The 20,868-nt window shown below is 41.6% G+C and overlaps 1 long non-coding RNA gene across 7 annotated transcripts in view; it reads left to right on the forward strand.

Moving 5' to 3' along the window:
• The first annotated feature begins 3,879 nt into the window (after positions 1 to 3,879).
• Positions 3,880 to 20,868, forward strand: part of LOC127809689 (uncharacterized) — a 48,999-nt gene continuing 32,010 nt past the window's right edge. For 5 of the 7 annotated variants that reach the window (XR_008025202.1, XR_008025197.1, XR_008025199.1 and 2 more), the window contains exons 1-2: positions 3,880 to 4,068; positions 4,892 to 5,188. This is a non-coding gene — a long non-coding RNA (uncharacterized LOC127809689). Of the gene's footprint in view, positions 4,090 to 4,891; positions 5,189 to 20,868 lie in introns of all 7 variants that reach the window. The other 2 variants (XR_008025201.1, XR_008025203.1) reach the window with 2 other exon arrangements.

Consider the following 20,868-nt stretch of genomic DNA (forward strand, 5'->3'; position numbering starts at 1 on the left):
TCCAGATTCTCTAAAATGGGCTAATCCCGAAAGACAGACATGGAGAACACAATAGCCAGAGCGCTACGATCCATCATGGGATCACCCGATGCTCTGGAGACTGTGCTCGTAGGCTCGTCAGGATCCATTGACTGAGTCCGGTGCTATGCTCCCAAGCTAGACCCGACTCCTTAGCTGATCCGGTGCCTAGACCTCCCGGCAAGCTCGAACACCCGGCAAGGATCCCACAATGGAACCTATTCCTCGAGGGCTTGGTTGCCCAGAGATAATATGGTACCTAAAGCCCTTGGCTGATGTCGGATTTTCGGGCATTCTAGAACACTTGGTTGAGTCAAGCTGCTAGGCCTGACTCCTTGGCTAATACTTTTACTCTTAAATTTCGTCTAAGGACAAAATAGAAGAGTAGGGGGCAATTGTGATGCCATGAAAAAAGAAGGAATAAAAAAATAAAAAAAAAGAAGGAGTGAAGAAGCTGGTGGCAATTGCCGCCAGCTGGCAATGTGCAGCCGCGAGGTGCAACCTCGCGGCTGCATGCTGCGAGGCACAGCAGCCTCGCGGCTGCATGCCGTGAGGTGCAGCCTCGCGACTGTTTGCTGCGAGGAGAAGCTGCCTCGTGGCAGTGTTAGCCGCAAGGCACACTGCCGCGAGGCCTAGCTGCTGCGAGGCTACGTCGTAGCAACCTCCCCCACCTTTTTGGCTTGGCATTGGCCCATTCAGCAACCGCCACGTTTCGACACCAGCCACCCTTGAGAATCGTGCCCTATAAATACCCAGCTACAGGACATTAATGGGGGCTTCCAACTTCGGTAAACTCTGGACACTTTGAATATACTTTTACTATCTTCGTGAATAGACATTGGGATTCGGGTCTGACTTTGACATCGGAGGGTCTTTGCGGGGAAGATTTCCGCGAGCCTTCTAACCCATTTTCTCAGCATTTAATAGGGTTGAATCCTTGCGGCTAGCCTAGTGGTGAAGGTAAAGCCTTGTGGCGAACCTAGCGGCGAAGATAAAGTCTTGCGGCGAACCTAGCGACGGAGGCCAAGTCTTGTGGTGAACCTAGCGGCGAAGCTTGTGGCGAACCTAACAGCGAAGCTCGTGGCAAAACTTGTGGCGAAGCTAGTGGCGAACCTAGCGGCGAAGCTCGTGGCAAAGCTTGTGACGAAGCTAGTTGCGAACCTAGCGGCGAAGCTCGTGGCGAAGCTTATGGTAAAACTAGTGGTAAAACCTTGTGGTGAAGTTAGTGGCGAACCTAGCGGCGAAGCTCGTGGCGAAGCTTGTGGCAAAGCTAGTGGCGAAACCTTGTGGGGAAGCCTTGTGGCGAATCTAGCGATGAAGCTCGTGGCGAAACTTGTGGTGAAGCTTGTGGCGAAGCTTATGGCAAAGCTAGTGGCGAAACCTTATGGCGTAGCTCGTGGCGAAGCTTATGGCGAAACTTGTGGCAAAACTAGTGGTGAAGCTAGTGGCAAAACCTTGTGGCGAAGCTTGTGGCAAAGCTAGTGGAAAAACCTTGTGGCGAAGCCTTGTGGCGAGAGTTTGTGGCAAGAGCTAGTGGCGAAGGCTTGTGGCAGGAGCTAGTGGAGGATCCTTGCGGCGAGCATCCTAGCGGCAAATTCCCTTGAGGTGGCATCTCTTACGGCAACCTAACTTCACCCGACACCAAGCTCGACTGGACCCCACATCACAAATTTTAATTGTTGTATTTTTAAAACAACAATGATGATCAGGGCACCTTGTGGCTTAAGGTGAAGTGACTCTTGCGAAGTTTGAGGTGGGCACACAAATCGAGGCATTTCATGCTTTTCGAGGAAATTTGAGTTACGTCTAAAAGTGAGTGGTTCTACCGAAAAAACTTGTTTGTGGCATGTGAATGGTTTACTGTGAGTTGTTCAATCCAATTCTTATGCATATTCTTGTTACTTTGATCACTTTTGATTTATCGTAAGCAGTTGGTTTCGTGCGATGGTTTGTCCAAACGATTATTTACACATGCATTGAATTTCGTACGATAAATTGCATACATTGAAATGTTGATTTTATGTTATGCATATTATGATTTTCGACATTGGCATGTTATGTGTTGTCCATGTGGGACATGGGTTGTTGACCTATGACGTGGCCCTTGAGTGACAGCACTCGGGATGCGTGCCGAGGGTTAATGCTATGTGACCCACTTGGGACGGGGTTGAGACGGACTTCACCTTATGGTACTCAAGTGGCGGGGCTAAGAGTGGACACCACCCCGGTTGTTGGCTCAAGTGGCGGGGCTGAGTGTGGACACCACCCTAGGTTCCTTTAAGCGATAGCATTAATACCAGGTGTCGTTGATTCCGGGGATAGTGCTGAGGTGATACTTTTGGGGATAGGGTTGCGTTGGGTTTTGGAATGTTTTTGAGTAGGAGCATAATGCCTAATAATGACAACAGGGTGATTTCCGGGTTCATATGTCGAGGTTGTCCCTCTTAAGCAGGATTGTGTTTGCTAATAGGTCGATGTGGTCGTGTCGCCTTTAGAGAGATTGCATTTTCCCCGATTAAGGCTAAGTGCTATGTGGGATTCTCTTAGGCTGGGCATGTGAGAATTTGTCGGTTTTATATATGATTTTACATATCTTCATGAAAATATTTTTAAACTCTCACTTAGATGATTCAACATCTAATTTGGACTATGTCCCTGGAATATTCAAATGTTCCAGGTGAAAGCAATGGCGCTAAGGGAAATGATGGCGTTGAAATGTAACTATTATGTTTAGTTTTCATAGATCTTTGTTTATGATTACGATGTTCAGAGTTTATGTAATATTTTGATATTTTCATGTGAAACATCGATTTGGTTATTTAATTGTAAAAGGAATTTGTCCGTTATATATCATTGAGGTTTCGATCTTGCTTCTGCTGATGTGATTGATAATACCTATCTTAGTCTATTAATTTTTAAATTTTGATATGTTGAGAATGTATAAGTAGAATTGTCAAGAAATGATTATAATGAGGGTATGTATATCGAGAAACTTATGTTATGTGTATGATGTTGAAAAAAAAAAATTCAAAATCTCGAGGTAATGCGCGTTCTGGTAAAACGGGGCGTTATACGAGTGCAAAGGGGTTGGGTGGGGGGTCGACAGCAATTGGTTCTAAGTTTTCTAATGGGCGGCGATAGCAATGATTAGGGTTATTTGCTCATGGGTGGGATTGGGGATTAGGTGTAGGGGGCTAGGCTGGGCTAGGTGTTGGGTTGGGGGGGAGGGGTTGTTATGCGGGGCCAAGCAATTCGGTTCGGTCCTTAGGGGAGGGGGGTGCGGTGTGGGGCGGGGGATTGAACAACTCGATTCAATTTTTGTGGTTATTTATATTGCAATAATTAAACCGAATCGATTACTTGATTTTTTGAAAAATTAGTTATCGAATCGAACCGTCTATCAATAATAATCGAATCGACTGAACCAATCAATTCGATTCAATTAGTTTGAGTTAACTGAATTTTTGCAAACCCATACCTATAAAGTATGAAACCTAATCTTATAAGTGAATAGAAATATTACGAAAGTAAAAAAAAAAATAAATTAAATGCTATCATAATTATAGTCTAGCAATTTGAGAATTCTCTTAAGAGTTCATAGATAAAGGTTTTAACTTTAAATCCATTTTATTTGTAGAATAACTTAAATTTATAATGTTAAAATAAACAATAAATATACAACTGACTACGATATGGTAGGGGTTAGGTAACGAGATTACTTTTCCGGGGACAATCATGCCTCAAAACCAGACATTTCTTAAAAATAATTTCTATACCAATCACCTTATTTTTACTTTTTATTTAAAAAAAATCATGGAAGGACTACTTTAGAAGCTTCATCTGAAAAAAGATGTGGGAAATTCATCCGTGGAATGCGGATGGCGCGCCACCTAGCAGGGTACGGGACACGTTGCAGCTGGCAAAGCCCGGGCCATTTTGCACCGCTATTTCTTTCTTTCCTTCTATTTTCCATCACTGTGAAGCGCTGTAATAATCTCTCTATCTGACAACCCACAAAGAAAGAGCAACAAAATTGAGAAAACAGAAGAGGTGAGCGTTCATCCGCAGTAGGTATTTCTTTTGATTTTATATTGGGGTTTTCCTTAGCCTGCAAAAATGTCTGCACGCTTGAGCTTTCTGTCATTTGGTCGCTCTGTTTCTTGATTTTCACCCTGGACATGGCTGTACTTGGACGAGAAAAATCAACTCAGGTTTATGAAAACTAAGAAGCTTGGTGGGGATTGCTTGCATGTAACCATTTTGAGTTCTACTTGCGACATATTTCCGGTTTCAGATTGATGAAAGTGTGATACACTTGTTTATATTCTCTGGGTTGGGAAGAAAGAATGTCTGTGTTTCGATTACAAATGCCCTTGGCTTCAACTGAGAATGTTCTTTTACCTTGCTTCCCCGCTTCCCTTCTATACTTAGTTTCCTGGCTGTATATTGTAATTTGGGAAATTAGATACAATTGAAGAGAAGCAATTAGTGATTAAGGATCTAAATAGAATCCCTTGTTGGCTGTGAAACCAGCTTGGTAGCGAGGATTTTTCCGTTTATATGTTCCACATGAAAATGGTGTTGGAACCTTTATCTCATTAGTCCTTTGCTAGAGGGTTGCATTAGGATGGGTGCTTGGTGTAAAACTTTGCCACTTGTTATTTTTGCAAGGATTTGTATTGTCAACATGACTTTTTGAAGTTAATTAACATTATGAATGTTGGGCCACCGATCCTAACTTGGTTAGGATGAGATACAGTTGACGATGATGATACTTTATATGGACGCAAGTAGATGTGAAAATGGATCCATCATGTATAGAGATTAATGTCTTTATAGAAAGCACATCCACTTGGTTATAATGATGTTGCAGGGAATTCAGCTTTGGAGATGGGTAATTATATTTATGATGAGGAGCTAAAAAGATTGCAGAAACTAGTATCAAGCCTCACAAAGGAGATCGATTACAAAAACTATAGATTGCTGGATATAGAGCTTAATTATAATGATAAATCTTCAACTTTGTGCAAAATTGCCGTGAGCTTGACCGAAGAGATCAACAAGAAGGATGAAAAGTTGTCTGAAATGATGCACAAGTACGCTGAAGCCTCTGCAACTGTTGGCAGATTAAAGGAGGAGGAGAAAAGAATAAAAGAAGCCTGCATTGAAGGTACTTTATATTTGGATATGTTAACTTCTCTTAATCTCGGAAGATTTGGTATGATTTGTGATAAGGGCTAAATGTGTTCTATGTTTTGAGTTTTTTAAATTATATATGCTAGAAGCCATATGCTAGCTAAGGAGTTTAGGCTAGACTGGATATCCTAACATGACACCTCAAATGCCAGGAACCTATTACACTTGCCCAATTCCAACCAAGTAGAAGAAAGAGGAACTGAGTAGTATCCCCTGGCTGTATAGCACTACATCTTTCACTTTAGACACACTTAAAAAACTAGTAAGTTTGCAGAGTATATTCTTATGATCTTGTATACAGATTCACTTTTTTTCATTTCTTTTCCTTCAAAAATCCTTCAGAGCACATCCTAAAAATTCACCAAAAATAATATTTCTGTTGAATATGCTGTGAGAGCATTTCCAACGTAATTTAACCACACCATAATTTATTGTCTGAACATTTAAAATGCTGCAATATATAGGCAATATCTGCTGTTACGAATCTGTTAATTTTATCAATATCTTGGAATCTTCAACAGTTCATGAAGAAATTAGTCCAAGATCCGAGTTAAATCATTCTTATTGTTGTCATTGTGACAAATATGTTAAATTGGAATCCCTGTTATCAGAACTGAATATGTCTGGTTCGTTCAAATAGTATGTGGTTGGTTCTTGCCGAAAGGCCAGAAAATAGAGGAGGATTGAAGAAGAAGAATTAGGGCACGTCACTACCACGGGATTCATACATAGTGTTTTCACGACAAAATATGTATTACAATGTTACAAAATGATAACAACACTATCATGTGATCGTTCATACATATATCAAAATAAGTGCTACTGCTTCAAGATGATACAACAACTATCACATTAAACACCGTCGGCCCTCAACTGGCTACGCCCTCGCCTTCGCAGTAGTCCCTGACTGGAACGTTGAATGTTCCAGAGCCATAACCCAAATTAGATGATAAAACATCTAAGTGATGGCATGATACAGTTTACTGAATGCATGAATAACACATGAGCACGGCATATACAGACAACGACAACATGCAACACGTCTATCTCGAGAAATCTCCCTGTCATACTCAATCTCCCGTGGAAAATCCATTCCACACATCGTTGGGATTAATTTTGCTGCGACATACTTAACCCCCGGGTGCCCATCCACGGCACCCGATCACCGGGATTAACGTTGCCCCATTCTTAAGCAGACCCCATCCCGTCCCTAACGGACTTAACAACGACACGAACCCAACACCACGATGATATGAAAATCACACGCCATGCACCAATCCTTTTATAAGTCAAACAGTTGATGCAATATACTATATGTTCAATATGCATACGATGCCACAAATACTTAAGTAAAACGTTTTCACAAAACATCCCAAGTTCTGGAAGGTATAATCGCTCGCTTAAACTGGTCCAAACACGTGCAACCTAAGCTCGGGAGAGTAGAACCGTTACCTAAACCCACTGCACACACACCAAAACACTTCCAAGACAAAGGGTAAGACTGAAATCGAATCACTTACCTTAATTCGGAAGAAATCGATTTTCACCTTGAAAAGCATGTCGCACTTCAAAAATCGTGCAATCCCTTATTCTAACAGTTGAATCATCTCCTGTTTACCATTATTTCTATAAAAATCAATATTTCTATTTTTCTCATAATTTTCTCAATTTTTCTTATTTTTCTCTTTTTTTCCAAACCTTTCTTTCCTTCGAAACTTCATAATAAATACCTAACACCTAATTTTATCAAATATTTTTACACAGATAATCCTAAAATATTTTTCCAAAAATACTAAAATTAATTTTGAGAAAAACCTGTGCGTCGTGCGTCCTCACGCACTTGGTGAGTGGCCTGCGAATAAAGTCTGCGCGTGCACCCACGCGGCTTGTCTTCTCCGACGACGGCCGGCTGTGATGGTCTCTGATGACTAATCTGATTGCACCACCTTGAAGCTCTCCTTGAGGCGACCCTAGGGGTGCCCTTAAACACCGGAAAAGCCCTTAAAGGCCGATTGCAGGTGCGGTTTCGCCGAGGCTTGATTTTCCGGCCACTTGCTAAATCTACTCCAAACTCTCCCAAATTCTCCAGATTTGCTCCCCACAACTCAAAGAAAAAAAGCCCCTTATCCTTAAGGCTCGATTGAAGCTTAAACACGGTCGGTTTCTTCAATTTTTGATTTTGAATTCTTGGCTTTCAACCCCTATTTATACCTGTCCTTGACGCCAAAATCCACCAAATCTCGGTTGTTCTTATCCCTTAAGCACCAAATCTAGCCTCCAAATGATTCAACTAGCCCTAAATCATGAGAAAACTTTCTCAAAAAATTTGGCCAAACCCTTAGTCACATCTGCCATTTAATTTCGGTCACATCGCCGTCGTGCTCGGCTAATGGCCACTCCTACTCGCTTCATCATCACCTGGAGGCTATCCTCGAGCGTCCAGACGACCATCCCGACGCCTAGGGCGGCTGGCCGGCGACTACAGTGCGGTCGGCCGGTTTCCAACCTAGAAGTTTCATTTTTGCACTTTTGCCCCCCTTAAAATAATTTCTAACTACATTTCATCCCTTTCCTTGATACCCTTGGACTTTCCATCAATTCCACTACGGCCTACAAGTTCCAAACTATTCATTTCCCTCAAGAATTTTCGAAAATTTGTCGTTTCGACCTCTCTCGAGCAGTTCACGTTTTCTGCACTTTGGCCCGGATGCCCTTAATTACGCGTTTTCGACCCCAAACCTTTGCGAATCTTTTGGTTTTTTCAAATCCTACTTATTTGGGCAATTTTACATTCCTTGGCTTGCCTTAACATGGACGCTTGCCTTTTGTTCATGTTTTGGATATTACACATTGGCTCGAAATTTTGATAATCTCATTTTAACCCCACAACTTCAAAAATACCTTTGATATTAAATACAGGGTATTACATCCTCTCCCTCTAAAAAGGAATTTCGTTCTCGAAATCATTCCCTCTCAAGACTAAACAAATATAGATAAAAAATTTTCATCTCTTGCTCACGTTTTTAGGTGGCTTCTTCTTTGTCATGGTTTCTCCATAGCACATTTACCAATGGAATAACTTTGTTTCTTAAGACCTGATCCCTTTGATCTAAGATTTGAACTGGTTCTTCAGGGTAAGTTAGATTATTCCGTATCTCTATGGTCTCGTTTCAAAGAACTTGCGTAGGATCTGGCTCGTGCTTCCGCAGTTGGGACACGTGGAACACGTTGTGGATATTTGATAGTGTCACCAGTAAAGCTACTCTGTAAGCCACTGATCCAATTTTCTCCAAAATTTCGTATGGCCCAGTGTATCTTGGGCTTAGTTTTTCTTTCTTTTTCCCTCGAATCACTGTTTTGAATGGGGTGACCTTCAAATATACCTTATCACCCATTAGAAATTCCAAATTTCGTCTTCGGTGGTCAGCGTATGACTTTTGACAACTCTGACTTGATCTCATTTTCTCTTGAATTCTCTTAATCTTTTTAGTGGTGGTTTGCACTATCTCAGGTCCAATCAACCTTGTTTCCCCGGTTTCAACCCAGTAAAGTGGAGTTCTGCATTTTCTCCCATACAACGCCTCGTAGGAGGCCATTCCAATACTACTATGGTGCCCGTTGTTGTAAGCGAATTCCACTAATGGTAGATGCTTCTCTCAACTTCCTGAAAAATCTAGGATGCTCGCTTTGAACATATCTTTTACCGTCTGAATTGTTCTCTCAGACTGACCATCAGGGAATGGTAAGCCGTGCTAAGTTTTAGCTGTGTTCCCATACATTTGTGGAAACTTTCCCAAAATCTCGATGTAAATCGCGGGTCTCGATCTGACACTATGCTTGCAGGGATTCCATGCAATCGAACTATTTCTTCAATGAACAGCTGAGCTAGAGCATAAATCGGCTGCCCTATCTTAGTAGGCAATAAATGCGCTGACTTTGTCAATCGATCTACTATCACCCAGATAGCATCATTCCCTTTGGGACTTCAAGGTAGATTGGTCACAAAATCCATGGTGATGTGATCCCATTTCCACTCAGGAATGTCCAGAGGCTGTAGCATTTTTTTTGAGCGCTGATGTTCAATTTTTATGTGCTGATAAGTATCACATTGCGCCACGTACCGTGCCACATCCTTTTTCATCTCAGACCACCAATAAACTTCCCTAAGGTCCTTATACATCTTTGTGGACCCTGGATGTATGGTGTACCTAGCTCGATGAGCTTTTCCGAAAATGATTTGCCTCAAGTTTTGATCTCTTGGCACATAGGTCTTTCCTTGGAATTGAAGTATACCATTGCGGTAACTAAATTCAGGTGCCCTCACTTGATCATTTTTGTCTATCCACTGACTTCTTCTTGCATCCGTCTGAAGAGCTAACCTGAGCTGATTTTCTACGTCGTTGTATTGTTAGGTTTGCCAAATATCTTTTGATAGGTTTAGGCTTGGCACTTACAGTCAGATGACTGAATTCCTCGATCATTTTCCATTCTTGAACCATCATGTTAGCCACAATTTTTGAACTCCTTCAGCTAAGAGCATCTACAACTACATTTGCCTTCCCTGGATGGTAGGAGATGATACAATCATAGTCTTTCAGGTACTCCATCCATCTTCTTTGTCGCATGTTTAATTCTTTCTGGGAGAATATGTACTTCAGACTTTTGTGGTCTATGAAAATCTGAATTGTTAGTGTCTCCACAACTTCAAGGCATAGATTATGGCTGGTAATTCCAAATCACGGGTTCAATAGTTCTGCTCGTGCCCTTTCAGTTGTCGGGATCCGTAAGCGATTACCTTTTCATCTTGCATTAGAACACATCCTAAGCCTGTTCCAGAAGCATCACTATACAACACGTATTTTCCTGATTCCATTGGCATTGCTAAGATCTGTGTCGTGGTCAATTATGACTTAAGCTCTTGAAACCCTTGATCACACTTTTCATCCCATTCAAACTTGACTTCCTTTTGCATCAATTAGGTAAGTGGATCAGAGATCTTTGAGAATCCTTCCACGAATCTTCTGTAGTATCCACGAATCTTCCACGATCTTCTGTAGTATCAGGTGAGTGGTTCGATTCCAATTTTACCCTTTGTCTTGGAAGTGTTTTGGTGTGTGTGTAGTGGGTTCAAGTGAGCGGTTCTACCCTCCCGAGCTTAGGTTGCATGTGTTTGGACCAGTACCAGCGAGCAGTTATACCCTCCAGAACTTTGAATGTTTTGTGTAGGGGTTTTACTTTAGTATTTGTGGCATTGTATGCATATTGAACATATGATATATTGCATCAACTGTTTTACTTATAAAAGGGTCGGTGCATGACCTATGATTTTCACATCATCGTTATGGAAAGTCCAAGGGTATTAAGGAAAGGGATGAAATGTAGTTAGAAATTATTTGGGGAGGGGGGGGGGGGGAGTGCAAAAAATGAAACTTCTAGGTGGGAAATCGACCGACTGCACTGTGGTCGTTGGCTGGTCGCCCTGGGCATCGGGAAGGTTGCCTGGAGGCTCAGGGATAGCCTCCAGGTGATGATGAAGCAAGTGGGAGTGGCCATTGGTCGAGCATAGCGGCGATGTGATCGGAATTAATGGCGGAGGTGACTGAGGGTTTGGCTGAATATTTTGATGGAGTTTTCTCATGATTTAGGGCTAGTTGAATCATTTGGAGGCTAAATTTGGTGCTTAAGGGATAAGAACAACTGATATTTGGTGGGTTTTGGTGTCAGGGACGAGTATAAATAGGGGTTGAAGGCCGAGAGTTCAAAATAAAAAATTGAAGAAATTGGCCGTGTTTTAGCTTGAATCGAGCCTTAAGGATAAGGGACTTTTGTTGTTTGAGTTTTGTGGAGCAAATATGGAGAATTTGGGAGAGTTTGGTGTAGATTTAGCAAGTGGCCGGAAAGTCGAGCCTCGCCGGAACAGCACTTGCAATCGACCTTTAAGGGTTTTTTCGGTGTTTAAGGGCACCCCTAGGGTCGTCTCAAGGAGAGCTTCAAGGCGGTGCAATCAGATCGGCCATCGGAGACCATCATAGTCGGTCGTCGTCGAAGAAGACAATCGGAGAAGAGAAGGCGTGTGGGTGCATGCATGGACTTCAATCGTAGGCCACTCGCCCAGCGCGCGAGAACGTGTGATGCACAAGTTTTTTTCGAAATTAATTTCAGTATTTTTGGAAAAATATTTTAGGATTATCTGTGTAAAAATATTTGGTGAAATTAGGTATTAGGTATTTATGGATACTACATAGCCCTATGTTAAGTTAGGTTGTCAAACTTAGCTTGGTTAGAACTATTGGGCGGAAACTTAGAATAGGATTATAGATCTTAAGACATTTGAAACCTAGAAGGAATGATATGAAAACTCTAGGAAACATACATTCGAGGTTTCTGAGTAGAATTTATGTGTTATTAGCAACAATGGTGGATCAAGTGTTGTTGACTCACTGGGCACAAAGGATCGAAGCTCGAGGAAATCTGCAGGATGAAGATGTGATTGTATTTTTGGACGCAATGGAGGAAATGATAGATGATGTACCCCCGAGCTATCGACAATTAGAAGATTTGGCAGAATACCAGATCGATTATCTAATCAGCATAATGGTAGGGAAATGAAAGACATATTCCCATTGGATATCGCAGAATTGAGATTTTGAAACTCTAAGTGAATTCTGTGCAAGGATTCGGGCGCAACATGCGGATCTGTACGAAGAAGCTATGGACGAGGAAATTCAAGAAGATGTCGCCACTGTGGAACTCGAAGCTAAAGAAAATGTCATCAATATCAGTTTTGACGAGGAGTCTCAGGTGGATGATGAAGGACCCTCGGCAGAATCCGACGATGACGCGGGCCATAAGGAGCCATGGATTTGGAGGTCGAAGGATTAGCTGAAGGAGGCGGAAGGATTAGTAGAAGGAAAGAAAACAAAATATAATAAGATGCTATGTTTATTTTTTTTCTATTATGTTATGTTAGGATGTTATGTTTCGTGGTTTACTTTTAAGAAATAAGACTGTCCTTCTTTAAAGAAACGATCTTTTCTTGAGTATAACTTATATCTGTGGTTCACTCTAGATGGTGAATACATGATGACCTCGAGATGCGGTCAACAAGGATTATGGGAGAAGAGAGGAAGATAACCTCGAGAGTCAGGATGACCGTAGAAATCACCTGGGAGGAAATAGGAGGTATGTCGGGGAATTAAGCTCTGGTGAAGATCAGTTTGAGCGGATGGAAAGATTTTTGGAGAATATGCTAACCTACGTGAGGAGAGAGGAACCTACTCGGCATACGACCATAGCGTTAGAACGATACCGACATTTAAGGCCCCCTGTGTTCAAGGGTAGAACCTGCGATGATTCCAGCTCAGCCGAGTATTGACTCGAGCAAACGGAGAAGTTACTTCAGCATCTCTAGTGCAGCGAGGAGGAAAAAGTAAGATGCATCGTTTACATGCTAGAGGAAGAGGCAGGGCGGTGGTGGCAGTCAACTAAGCGTTCAATACTAAGATCTCATAAAGAGCTCGAGGACGAGGAAGAGGATGCGCCAATCTACACTTGGGTAAGATTTAAGGAAATGTTTTAACGGCAAGTATTTCCCTAGGCTTAAGCAGACGGACGGAATGTCTGTGAACCAGTATGATAATCGATTCATCCAACTGATCAAGTACGTGCCCATGTATGAGACTGTTAAGGGTCAGAAGGCACAAAAATTCGCATCAGGGTTGCAAGTGAATCTCTAGCAAGTTTTGAGTGGGTGGGATATCGATTCCTATAAAGAAGCATTAAGCTGAGCTCTAACCATCGAAAAGAATCTGACGCAAGTAAGGATAATCAAGTCTGAGGAAGGAAGCAAGAGCGATAAGCCAGGAAGTTCAATGTCTCAACCCAAGGACGAAGGAAAATGTCCTCGGTGCTAAAAGAAACACCCAGGAAAGAGATGTTTCATTAGATGTTATGGATGCGACGAAGAATGTTACATCGGGAGGAACTGTCCGAAGAACAAAGAGACGCCCCAAGCAGGGTATCAAAGAAGGATTGTATGTTATAACTACGGACAACCAGGATACATCTTGCGAGAGTGCCCGAAGAGGTAGAAGATGGAGCAACTGAGCGGGGGTGCATAGAATGTTCGTTAAGGCCGTGTGTACAACTTGACCTGCGAGGACGCGGAGACTGACCCTGCGGTTATTGAAGGTACACTGTTCTTTTTAGATATTCCCATTCACGTTTTAATAGATCCGGGTGCTATGCATTTATTTGTCTCACATGCATCAATAAACAGTTTAAAGTTAGAACAAAAAAAATTGGGTTATCAAATGGTTATAGCTACTCCTATGGGTACGACCTTAGAAACTGCAGTAGGTTGCCAAGAATGTATTTTCAGTATGCGTGGAGAAAATCTCAAGATAGATTTAGTAGTATTGGACATTCAGGATTTTGACATGATTATAGGAATGGATTTTCTATCATTACATGAGGCTAAGGTAGATTGTAAGAATAAAACGGTGAGTCTACTCCAACCTAGCGGAAGGTGGGTTGTTTTTCAAGGTCAGAATAGTAAGGGTGACGGAAAACAAGGCATGACTTTACAAGAATTGCAAACAGCTAAACCCGAATCGAGTAAGAAAAGCCCTGTGTTGGAAGAAGTGAGGATTGTGAATGAATACCCTTAAGGTTTTTTCCAAAGATTTACTAGGATTACCTCCACGTCGAGAGATTGAATTTTCGATAGACCTTGTGTTAGGCACTCAGCCTATATCTATACCTCCGTACAAGATGGCCCCAGCCGAAATGAGAGAATTGAAGGAGCAATTACAAGCCTTAATCGACAAATGATTCATTAGACCAAGTGTATCACCTTGGGGAGCTCCAATACTCTTCGTAAAGAAAAAGGATGGTAGCTTACGAATGTGTACTGACTATCTACAGTTAAACAAGGTAACCATAAAGAATAAGTACCTGCTACCTAGAATTGAGGAATTGTTTGACCAGCTTCAAGGAGCCAAGGTATTCTCGAAAATAGACCTCCGGTTAGGGTACTATCAAATGAAGATTAAGCCGGAAGATGTACCTAAAACTGCTTTTCGATCTCGGTATGGTCACTATGAATATCTAGTGATGCCGTTCGGATTGACAAATGCACCTACTGCATTCATGGATTTGATGAACCGTACCTTTAGACTTTATTTGGACTAGTTTGTGATAGTATTTGTTAGATGTATAAAATACACTGATTGTATTTCCTCAAGAGAACAGTACAAGAATATATATATGCATACATTTACTTAAAGATAAATACACTAATACCCCCTTACTTATCCTATTTAACACTCCCCCTCAAGCTGGAGCATATATATTGAGCATGTCCAGCTTGGTACAAATATAATTCACACGAGACCCTCTAATAGACTTGGTGAGTAAATCAGCTAGTTGATCGTTGGAACCCACATATGTTGTAACTATATCCACAGAGAGCACCTTTTCTCTAACAAAATGGCAATCAATTTCAATATGTTTAGTTCTTTCATGAAACACAGGATTAGAAGCAATATGCATTGTAGCCTGGTTGTCACAAATCAATTGCATAGACTTAACCTGCGTAATCCCTAACTCCTCAATTAATTGCTTCAACCACACTAGCTCATATGTTGTTACGGCCATTGCCTTGTATTCAGCCTCTACACTGGATTTGGCGACAACAATTTGCTTTTTATTTTTCCAAGAGACTAGGTTTCCACCCATAAATGCACAGTATCCAGATGTAGATCTCATGTCACTAGGTGATCCTACCCAATCAGCATCCGTATATCCCACAATCTGATTGTGCCCATGATTTTGATACAATACATCCCGACCAGGAGTAGCCTTAATATACCGAAGAATACGGATCACTGCATCCCAATGACTATCACAAGGTGAATCCAAGAACTGACTTATCACACTCACAGCAAATGAAATATCAGGATGAGTGACTGTGAGGTAATTAAGTTTCCCAACTAGTCGATGGTAGTGTCCAAGATCAGAAAGGGGTTCCCCTTGTCTTGGTAATAGCTTTATAATTGGATCCATAGGGGTATCTATAGGCTTACATCCAAGCAATCCTGTCTCCTCTAGCATATCCAAGGCATACTTCCTTTGAGAAATATAGATGCCTTGCTTTGACCGAGTTATCTCAATACCCAAAAAATATCTCAAAGGACCCAAATCCTTAATCTGAAACTGTTGGTGAAGATGTGCCTTCAATTCAGTGATACTAATATCATCATCTCCTGTAAGTACTATATCATCAACATACACCACTAGAAGAATGTGGCGGCCAGACTGGGAACGATAAAAAACAGAATGATCAGCTTCACTCCGAGTTAACCTAAACTCAAGAACAACTGAACTAAATTGACCAAACCAAGCTCGAGGAGACTGTTTTAAACCGTATAAAGATTTTCGAAGGCAACACACCAACCCAAGCTCCCCTTGAGCAACAAAGCCAGGAGGTTGCTCCATATACACCTCCTCCTGTAAATCGCCATGGAGAAAGGCATTTTTGATGTCCAGTTGATGAAGAGGCCAGTGAAACATAGCGGCAAGGGACAAGAAAAGGCGAACAGAGGAGATCTTAGCAACAGGAGAAAATGTATCGCCATAATCAAAACCAAAAACTTGAGTGTATCCTTTGGCAACAAGGCGAGCCTTGAGACGATCAATCCGGCCATCAGGGCCAACTTTAATAGTGTAAACCCAGCGACAACCAATAATAGACTTACCCTTGGGAAGAGGTACCAAAACCTAGCGACAACCAATAATAGAATTTCCTCGAGCTTCGATCATTTGCGTCCAGTGAGTCAACAACACTTGATCCACCATTGTTGCTAATAACACATAAATTCTACTCAGAAACCTCGAATGTATGTTTCCTAGAGTTTTCATATCATTCCTTCTAGGTTTCAAATGTCTCTTAAGATCCATAATCTTATTCTAATTTTCCCCCCAATAGTTCTAAGCAAGCTAAATTTGACAACCTAACTTAACCTATGGCTCTATAGTATCCATAAATACCTAACACCGAATTTTACTAAATATTTTTACATAGATAATCCTAAAATATTTTTCCAAAAATACCGAAATTAATTTTGGAAAAAACTTGTGCATAACGTGCCCTCACGCGCTGGGCAAGCGGCCTACGACTGAAGTTTGCGCGTGCACCCACGCGCCTTGTCTTCTCTGGTTGTCTTCTTCGACGACAACTAGTTGCGATGGTCTCCGATGGCCGATCTGATTGCACCACCTTGAAGCTCTCCTTGGGGCAACCCTAGGGGTGCCCTTAAACACCGGAAAATCCCTTAAAGGTCGGTTACAGGTGCAGTTTTGGCGAGGCTCGACTTTTCGATCACTTGTTAAAATCTTGCTAAATCTACACCAAACTCTCTCAAATTCTCCAAATTTGCTCCCTACAACTCAAAGAACAAAAGCCCCTTATCCTTAAGGCTCGATTCAAGCTAAAACATGGCCGATTTTTTTGATTTTTGATTTTGAACTCTCGGCCTTCAACCCCTATTTATACCCGCCCTTGGCGCCAAAACCCACCAAATCTTAGTTGTTCTTATCCCTTAAGCACCAAATCTAGCCTCCAAATGATTCAACTAGCCCTAAATCATGAGAAAACTCCGTCGAAAAATTCGGCCAAACCCTCAGTCACCTTTGCCATTAATTCTGATCACATCGCCACCGTGCTCGGCCAATGGCCACTCGCACTTACTTCATCATCACCTGGAGGCTATCCCCGAGCCTCCAGGCAACCTTCCCGATGCCCAAGGTGATTGGCCGGCGGCCACAGTGCGGCCAGTCGGTTTCCCACCAAGAAGTTTCATTTTTTGCACTCCCCCTCTCCCCCCCCCCAAAAATAATTTCTAACTACATTTCATTCCTTTCCTTAATACCCTTGGACTTTTCACAATGATATGAAAATCACATGCCATGCACCGAACCTTTTATAAGTAAAACAGTTGATGCAATATACTATATGTTCAATATGCATACGATGCCACAAATACTTAAGTAAAATGCCTACACAAAACATCCAAAGTTCTGGAGGGTATAATCGCTCGCTAGTACTGGTCCAAACACGTGCAACCTAAGCTCCGGAGGGTAGGTTCGCTCACCTGAACCCACTACACACACACCAAAACACTTCCAAGATAAAGGGTAAGACTGGAATCAAACCACTCACCTGATACTACAGAAGATTCGTGGAAGGATTCTCAAAGATCTCTACTCCACTTACTTGATTGATGTAGAAGGAAGTTAAGTTTGAATGGGATGAAAAGTGTGAGCAAGGCTTTTAAGAGCTTAAGACACGATTGACCACGACACCGATCTTAGCAATGCCAACAGAATCAGGAAAATACGTGTTGTATAGTGATGCTTTTGGAACAGGCTTAGGATGTGTTATAATGCAAGATGAAAAGGTAATCGCTTACGGATCCCGACAACTGAAAGGGAACGAGTAGAACTATCCAACCCACGATTTGGAATTAGCAGCCATAATCTATGCCTTGAAGTTGTGGAGACACTACCTATACGGAGAACAGTTCAGATTTTCACAGACCACAAAAGTCTGAAGTACATGTTCTCCCAGAAAGAATTAAACATGCGACAAAGAAGATGGATGGAATATCTGAAAGACTATGATTGTATCATCTCCTACCATCCAAGGAAGGTAAATATAGTTGCAGATGCTCTTAGCCGAATGAGTTCAAAAATTGTGGCTAGCATGATGGTTCAAGAATGGAAAATGATTGAGGAATTCAGTCATCTGACAGTAAGTTCCAAGCCTAAACCTATCAAAGGATATTTGGAAAACCTAACAATACAACCTGACGTAGAAAACCAGCTTAGGTTAGCTTTTCAGACGGATGCAAGAAGAAGTCAGTGGATAGACGAAAATGATCAAGTGAGGGCACCTGAATTTAGTTACTGCAATGGTATACTTCAATTCCAAGGAAGGACCTATGTGCCAAGAGATCAAAACTTGAGGCAAATCATTTTGGGAGAAGCTCATCGAGCTAGGTACACTGTACATCCAGGGTCCACAAAGATGTATAAGGACCTTAGGGAAGTTTATTGGTGGTCTGGGATGAAAAAGGATGTGGCACGGTACGTGACGCAATGTGATACTTGTCAGTGCATAAAAATTGAACATCAGCGCCCAGGAGGAATGCTACAGCCTCTAGATATTCCTGAGTGGAAATGAAATCACATCACCATGGATTTTGTGACCAATCTGCCTTGAAATCCCAAAGGGAATGATGCTATCTGGGTGATAGTAGATCGATTGACAAAGTCGACGCATTTCTTGCCTATTAAGATAGGGCAGCCGATTTATGCTCTAGCTCAGTTGTACATTGAAGAAATAGTTCGATTGCATGGAATCCCTGCAAGCATAGTATCAGATCGAGACCCGCAATTTACATCAAGATTTTGGGAAAGTTTCCACAAATGTATGGGAACACAGCTGAAACTTAGCATGCCTTACCATCCCCAGACTAATGGTTAGTTTGAGAGAACAATTCAGACGCTAGAAGACATGTTGGGAGCGTGTGTCCTAGATTTCTCAAGAAGTTGGGAGAAACATCTACCATTAGTGGAATTCGCTTACAACAACGGACACCATAGTAGTATTGGAATGGCCTCCTACGAGGCGTTGTACGGGCAAAAATGCAGAGCTCCACTTTGTTGGGTAGAAACTGGGGAAACAGGGTTGATTGGACCTAAGATAGTGCAAACCACCACTGAAAAGATCAAGAGAATTCAGGAGAAAATGAGATCAAGTCAAGAGTTGTCAGAAGTCGTACGCTGACCACCGAAGACGAAATTTGGAATTTCTAATCGGTGATGAGGTATATTTGAAGGTCTCCCTATTCAAAACAATGATTCGAGGGAAAAGGAAAGGAAAACTAAGCCTAAGATACATCGGGTCATACGAAATTTTAGAGAAAATTGGATCAGTGGCTTACAGAGTAAGTTTACCGGTGACACTATCAAATATCCACAACGTGTTCCACGTGTCCCAACTGTGGAAGCACGAGCGAGATCCTCCGCAAGTTCTTCGAAACGAGACCATAGAGATACAAAATGATTTAACTTAGCCTGAAAAGCCAGTTTAAATCTTAGATCATAGGGATTAGGTCTTAAGAAACAAAGTTATTCCATTGATAAATGTGTTATGGAGAAACCATGGCAAAGAAGAAGCCACTTGGGAATGCGAGGAAGAGATGAAAATTTCTTATCCGCATTTGTTTAGTCTTGAGAGGGAATGATTTCGAGGACGAAATTCCTTTTTAAAGGGAGATGATGTAATACCCTGTATTTAATATCAAAGATATTTTTGAAGTTGTGGGGTCAAAATGAAATTATCAAAGTTTCGGGCCAACGTGTAATATCCAAAACATGAACAAAAGGCAAGTGTCCATGTTAAGGCAAACCAAGGAAGGTAAAATTGTCCAAATAAGTAGGATTTGACAAATCCAAGAGATTCACGAAGGTTTGGGGTCGAAAATGCGTAATTAAGGGCATTCAGGCCAAAGTGCAGAAAAAGTGAACTGCTCGAGGGAGGTTGAAATGATGAATTTTTCGAAAATTCTTGAGGGAAATGAATAGTTTTGAACTTGTAGGTCGTAGTGGAATTGATGGAAAGTCCAAGGATATTAAGGAATGAGATGAAATGTAGATAGAAATTATTATTATTATTATTTTTTTTGGGGGGGGGGAGTGCAAAAAATGAAACTTCTAGGTTGGAAACCGACCGACTGCACTATGGCCACTGGCCAGGCGCCCTGGGCGTTGGGAAGGTTGCCTGGAGGCTCAGGGATAGCCTCCAGGTGATGATGAAGCAAGTGGGAGTGGCCATTGGCCGAGCATGGCGGCGATGTGACCAAAATTAATGATAGAGGTGACTGAGGGTTTGGCTGAATTTTTTGAGGGAGGTTTATCGTGATTTAGGGCTAGTTGAATCATTTGGAGGCTAGATTTGGTGCTTAAGGGATAAGAACAACTGAGATTTGGTGGGTTTTGGCGTCAAGGACGGGTAGAAATAGGGGTTGAAGGTCGAGAGTTCAAAATAAAAAATCGAAGAAATCGACCATGTTCTAACTTGAATCGAGCCTTAAGGATAAGGGGTTTTTGTTCTTAGAATCACTGCGGGTGTTGGCCTTGGTGTGCATGTGAAGATTGTTCATTGGATCATCGTGTGTGTCGGGCAAGTTAAAGCATGTGAAGGTTGTTTTTGATGCACCGCGCGTGATGAATTTGGAAAAAAAAAAAAGTTCCTGGGAATTCTCTTATAGTGACGCGCCTGTGTAAGGCAGAGTGTTACAACTAGTAGAGAATAAGAGATGAAGAAGATAAAGAAGTTGGGAAAGAGGGATGGAGTCAATCAATTCTATTCAATATCAACAAAAGTGTGAATTTCCGATTACTCCACAAAGCCTATTTATAGGTAGAAATCATAACTAAAAGATGATTAACCTAACTGCAATTATCTTAACAAAACAAACAAAAAGATAAGTCTAAAGATAAAATCTAAGATCTAAAATAAAATAACAAAAAATCAAAATAGCTAAAGAGCCTATCATAATTACCCAAGATATATATAAGAATATATCT

The sequence above is a fragment of the Diospyros lotus genome, chromosome 9, assembly GCF_014633365.1.
Source record: "Diospyros lotus cultivar Yz01 chromosome 9, ASM1463336v1, whole genome shotgun sequence".
Lineage (NCBI taxonomy): Eukaryota > Viridiplantae > Streptophyta > Magnoliopsida > Ericales > Ebenaceae > Diospyros > Diospyros lotus.